This window comes from Heloderma suspectum, chromosome 3 (assembly GCF_057233095.1).
Source record: "Heloderma suspectum isolate Gila_16-S chromosome 3, 16-S_ref, whole genome shotgun sequence".
Taxonomy (NCBI): domain Eukaryota; kingdom Metazoa; phylum Chordata; class Lepidosauria; order Squamata; family Helodermatidae; genus Heloderma; species Heloderma suspectum.
The window spans coordinates 313375821-313382081 of NC_139460.1; the positions used below are offsets into that span (position 1 = coordinate 313375821).

Consider the following 6261-nt stretch of genomic DNA (forward strand, 5'->3'; position numbering starts at 1 on the left):
TTAGTTGCTAAATCAGAGCAAAGTCCATCTCATCCCTCATTCTCTTTCCAACACCAGTCAGCTATAATATGCCTCAGCTATTGGGCGGTATATAAATAAATAAATAAATAAATAAAGCCTCTAGCCATACAAACAGGCAATAAAAATATTCCCCACCACCACCACCATTTTTATGTCCCAGGCATCTTGTACTGAAAAGTATACCTCTTGCCTACACCAGTTAGGTGATAACTGATAGGCAATCGCCATGAATTAGCCCAATTATTTCTTAAAGCTACTCAAGGCCCCCTATTTCTCACATACCCCATTTTGTGGGGATCATTCCCTGTAGCATGATCCCATGGCACTGGGGAGAACGTGTGAATACACCAACTGTCTACGGGAAGGTGCATATTGAAGGGGGCACTGCGACACCATCCCATCAGCCTCACCCAAATGGTTATATATTCTCTCTCTCTCTCTCTCTCACACACACACACACACACACACACACTCTGGGATTAATGGGCTCAAGTTACAGGAAGCCAGATTCTGGCTGAACATGAGGAAAAACTTCCTGAGTGTCAGAACAATATGACAATGGAACCAATTACCTAGGGAGGTGGTGGGCTCTCCCACACTGGAGGCATTCAAGATGAGGCTGGACAGCCATCTGGTTGGACTCCATGGTCTTATAGGCCCCTTCCAACCCTACTGTTCTGTGATTCTGATTCTGTGGAAGGGGCCTAAACTGTCACGTCTTGTGGCAATGAACTGTGCAGATTAATTATAGCTTGTGTGAACAAGTATTTCCTTTTGTCAGTCATGAACCTATTGCCACTGAACATCACTGGGTGACTCCAACTTCTGGAACTCAAACCAATGAAAAAGATTTTCCCCCGATTCCATCAATATGAAAGCAGCGGTCACCTATGCTTTTGCCAATAGAATCGGTCAGTGGCAAACTGTCTTCATGCCGGACCAAACTCATTGCCTCCTTTTTACATGAAGAATTGGGAGATCCAAACGAACTGAATGTAAACCCCCACATTTTAAAATTTAAGTAAGTGTACAACTCGATTACAACAAGAGCTAACAGCAGCATCAGTCTAATCATCACTATGTCCAGGTCAAGCCCAACTACTGTTACTTATTAGTCATATCGCACCGATAGTGTGCCAGCCACTGTTCAGAACACAAGAGTGATATGGATTCCGTTTGCAACAATACATATTCCCAACAAAATCCTCCAATCTTCCAAGTGGCCAATATACCACATGAATCATGCCATCAAAGCAGCAATCCATCAACCTTTTTCCCATAATCAACCATTCAAGATGCACTCAGCTATCCCATATTCATGTAAACAGTCCCGCTGATATATACCAGTTTAGCCAGGAGCACTCACCTACATTTACACAGGTGTGGCGTTAACTGTGTAAGTTCAGTGGGACTCACTCCCTAGTAATTGACTTTAGGATGTGAGTCAAAAGCCTTGTTTCCTCAGTCACATTCTTGGTGATATTTGCACCGCAGTAAAGATCCAAACCAACGTTCTCTAGCAAGCCTCACATGGGCAAAAGGTTAATTTTATGAAAAGTCCATCAAAACCACAAACATGAGGCCTAGTTCAAAAACTCCTCCCCCCCCCCCCAAATTACAAGTTTGCAAATGGAACCTTTGTGTACCTAGCCAAGCCAAACCTTGTGCTTCTGAACTCTGGGTGCTACAGATGTCTCTAACACAACACAAACAGCAAGAGACATCACTTACCACGTGCTTTGTGGTATTCTCCCGTATTTATTATAACAGATCATGGACGGAGGACATAAGTTAAACTTAAAACAGGACAACACAACTTTTCTTCCCACTCACCTCCATGCTAGATTCATAGCAAATGAACATTGTGCAGCGCTTATATAAATCAGTTAGAACTTCCTTTAAACAAGCAACAACAAAATGAGGAAGTGAAGCACATGTAAGAATCAGAAACGCCACCAGGCAATTCAGGGACATCATTCAAAAAGTTCTCTTCAACATCAATCTACTGACCAAACTTCGGTGTGTGTTTGTTTTTTTAAACTTTTCATGCTCAAGAACATCCACAGTAGAGTGTTTTGTTTTGTTTTTGCCCTATTTCATTTCAAAAGTCATTTGACAATCCACTCTGCCAGAGCCATCTTTAATTTGTACTTTCTCCCCATGTCAGAGGGATAATAAAATGAATATTTACCATTGCTGGCGTAAGATAACCACATATTGCTCTGTACTGAAACAACCTCCTTCAATTTTAAGTTTGCAGAGCAACAAAAAAGTGCATATAAACAAAAACCCCACAATTTAACGCTGTCCTCTTACATTGCCTGAGACTGTTTTACACGTGGACAAGAAGCCCTGATACTGGTAAGAAATCCTGATTTCAAACTGGGGCCCATCACATACAAATATGGCTATAAACTTTGCCCATTTTTTTTTAAAGTGCCAACGTTCTTCTCAGAACTTAACTAGAAAAGTGCTCCACAACAGCTCTGCCACTTTTAAGCAGTTTTTAAAGCCTCTTTCAATCTCCTCCCCACTCCAGCTTTCAACTTTGCATTCTTTAAAGCAGGTAAAAACCAAACAACAAAACAATACATACATTACATTTTTTAAAAAAAGCACACAACAAGATGGACTTCTTAGATTCCTCTTTTGCAAAAAGAAAGCAGCTCAACCACTGTTAACACAGTCCCATCCTCCACTCCAGCATGAGCGCAGGCACATTTCTTCCCCTCCCCCATCATTTCTTGCACACATACATTCAAGACAGAAGCCCAGCAAACAAAACTTTCCCTCCCCCTCTTTAAAAATAGAAAACAAATTGACCTTTAAAAAGAATAATAAATAAAAACCACTTCCGAGAGCGATCTTGTATATGCACAGAAATGTGTGCGTTTTCTTTAAGCAGGAAATTAAATTACTATTATCATAAATCTATAATTATACATATATGCATGCATGCATGCCTGGAAATATAAACTCTCTTTTCTTTGCCCCCACCCCCATCGGTCTAAAAATAGGCTATAAACCCAGCTTACTTCATAATGGCTGCTTGCTTGCATTTATTTGCGCAAATTCCTTTTCGCCTTCCAAACGCGGTGAATCAACACTTCCCACCCCCACACCAAAAAAGAAAAAAGAAAAAAAGGAGGTCAGAGACTGGGGGAGGCAATCCAAAGACCACCACACGCAAGAAAAGGAGCGATCATTATATATATATATAAACATATAGTTAAAAGACACCGACTTCCAGGAAGGGGAGGGGGGTGGAGAGAAAGAGGGCCAAGTTGAAAAATGCATGTTACACTTCTTCCCATCCCCCACGCTTCCTCCTCCAACTAGCTACAAACACAGGCGCCCTCCCCCCCATGTCTGCTCTGTAACCCCCCCAGCCTTGAAATCCTTCTCCATTACCCCCTTTACATCGCCTTTATGCGCTGTTATTCTGTTGCAAACGTCTATTTACCGAGGCAGAGAGAAAAGGACGCACATCCAGAAAACACTCTTGTTTCTTACCTTGCAATTGATGGCTCAGTTGTAGCCTGTTCTCACCCCCTCCTTTTGCAATGGAGGCAAAAGAGAGAGAAGGGAAAGGGGGGGGGGGGACATATATAGATAGATAGATATTTATATGGAGATAGATAATGCAGCTTCCTCCTTCTCTTTTAGATAGATAGATCTACCTATATATATATATAATATATGGATTTGCAATCGCTGATGCAGTCCCCCCCCCAAAAGGAAAAAAAAAAAGGACAGAGAGTGGGGGGGGGGAGACCACAAATAGCCACCAAGAATGCAATGTATTCAATTATATCCCAAGCTTGGGTGAGGTGTGTGTTGGGAGTGGGGGTGGGGATTTTGGAAAGAAAGGGGGGCGGAGAGGTTGATGGGAGGGGGTGGGGGAGAGATTACAGATTAAGTCCCAAGGAAGGAGGAGGTAATAAATAAAAAAAAAAAAAAAGTAGTGTGCGTGCGTGTGTGTGTGATTTAGATTGAAGAGGAATTGAGGCAGAATGTTAAAGCTGTTACTAAGGGAAGGAGCCAAAACGGTTCAGAGCAGCCAACGGCTCACAGACACTCAGCACTGGGGAGAGAAAGGTGGCCAGCCATACAGAAATGAGCAGGGAGAAAGCGAGGCGCGCACACTCATGCACAGACGAGGGAGGGAGGGGCGGCGGACAGGCCTACTGGCTCGCTTGCTTCCTGCAAAAACAAACCAGCTTGCGCGCACCGCGGGGGAATATAGGGAAGGGAAGCGCATTTGGGGTGCCGGTACTGTAAAAGGTGGGGGAGGAGTGCAAAAAAAAAAAAAAAAGGCTTTTAGACACACATACACACACAGGTTCCAAAATGCAATAGAGGGGGAGGGGAACCCCCTGCAAGAAATGGGTGGAAGTGTGTTTTGGTTTTTCTGCAAAATGCCACTGGGGGGGGATGCGTTGCCACCCCTCCCCCAATAGGGGGGACCAGGGATGGGGAGCAAATGGGTCGTTCCAATGCGCCTGGGAGGAGGGGAGGGGGGATAAGACACCCCAATACCACCACCTTCTCCAAAAGAGGCCACCGGAAAATTGGAAAATAGTGTGTGGAGGGGTGGGGGAGGGTCACAGGTGTGAGCTGGAAAGCGGGAAGGATGGAGGGGGGACTGGGAGAGCAGAAACATCCTTTTATATGTTTTCGTATGCAAATGGTTTTCTATTACATTGTCATATTGGATTTTTAGGATTTTAATCTTTGTAAACTGCACAGAGAGCTTTGGCTATTTGGCAGTATAGAAATGGAGTCAATGAATGAACGCCCCCCCCGCCTTATCAGTTATACATTTATAGAGACATGAAAGGTGGCTTGTGAATTCGAATCGACTAGGTGCCAGCAAAGGCTGCACATGGGAGGGGAGATGAGTGGCATATTCGGGGTACCAGTGTGGCCCATGAAAGACAAAACGCCCCCCATTTCAAAATGCATTCTTGGTGAAGGGCCACAGCTTGGTGATAGAGGACATGCTTGGCGTGGGTGTAACATCCCAGGATCAATTGCTGGTATCTCCAGTGAACGGGTTCAGGATGCAGAGAGCTGCTGCATCAGGGTAGTCAATGCTGGTATACAGGCCACTCGAGTGCACAGAATAAGAAGCCAGAAAAGGAGTGGAGAGTACAGTGTGGTTAAGCGGTAAAAAGAACTGCGCGCTCCCCAAACCTGCTCACAAATCGACAACAGTCTAGCAGGCCTAATAACAGATCTGTGTGGCCTAGGTGAAATATACAGTGAAATACAAAGAAAAGCGGAAAGGCACCCTCATTCGAGAACACGCTGTATGGGGGAGGGGAAGTCCATTATATATGAGAGAGAGAGAGAAACACAAGAGAACCAGGAAATTGCATTAAGCAGATCAAGTCATTATTTGGTTTTCTGCACATTTGAAATGAAACGTGCAAACCAAAAGCAGCAGCAGAAGCAACAGAGTATGTAGGACTGAGAGAGCAAAGAAGACCAAAGAAACATTGGGGGAGGGGGGAAGACACACCCTTCTGCAAAATGCTGTCCCAGGAAACAAACCAACTACAAAATATAGGAGAGGTGGGGTATAGCTACGTATGGCACATTGAAGATTTTGTATGGTAAGGAGAGGGGCTCGCTCATTATAACACAAACATAAAATTGGAGTGGAGACACAGCGGTGACAAACCTCTTCAGCGGGGAGGGTCATAGCTCAGTGGGAGAGCACCTGGTTGGCATGCAGAAGGGCTCAGGTTCAATCTCCAGCATCTCCAGGCAGGGCTGGGAAAGAATCCTGCCTGAAACCCTAGAGAACTGCTGCAAGTCAACTGTTGACAGCACTGGGCTAGATGGACCAAGTATAAGTATAAGGCAGCTTCTTATGCTGCTATGTTTTCTCAACAGAAGAGTTTCCCAGAGGCTGATCAAAACATGGCTGATATTTTCATACAAACACACACAGTGCCCACATGGGGAATCACATCCCTCCGGTAATGGTATGGGACAAGGCCAGCCCCACCATTAGGCAAAGTGAAGCAGTTGCTTCAGGCGGCAGATGCTGGAAGATGGCAGCAAGGTGTTGGAGGCGAGATTTGTGGGCCGTGCGGCCTGCTCTGCGTCCCCTAAGTTAGCCTACTGCCTTTAGGTATGGTGGAAGATGCTGTCCCATCACCAGCACTGAAGACAGATTCCTCTGCTAGTCCAGTCAGCTTTGGGGCCTGGGACGGGGCACCATCTCGTTTG

At 44.9% G+C, this 6261-nt stretch overlaps 1 protein-coding gene across 11 annotated transcripts in view; it reads right to left on the reverse strand.

The window, feature by feature from the left end:
- TBL1XR1 (TBL1X/Y related 1) overlaps positions 1–4107 on the reverse strand; it is a 244353-nt gene extending 240246 nt beyond the window's left edge. For 3 of the 11 annotated variants that reach the window (XM_084847521.1, XM_084847519.1, XM_084847515.1), the window contains exon 1: positions 3057–3406. The gene's annotated coding sequence lies outside the window, so the exon portion shown is untranslated. The other 8 variants (XM_084847512.1, XM_084847518.1, XM_084847514.1 and 5 more) reach the window with 8 other exon arrangements.
- Positions 4108–6261: the final 2154 nt, after the last annotated feature.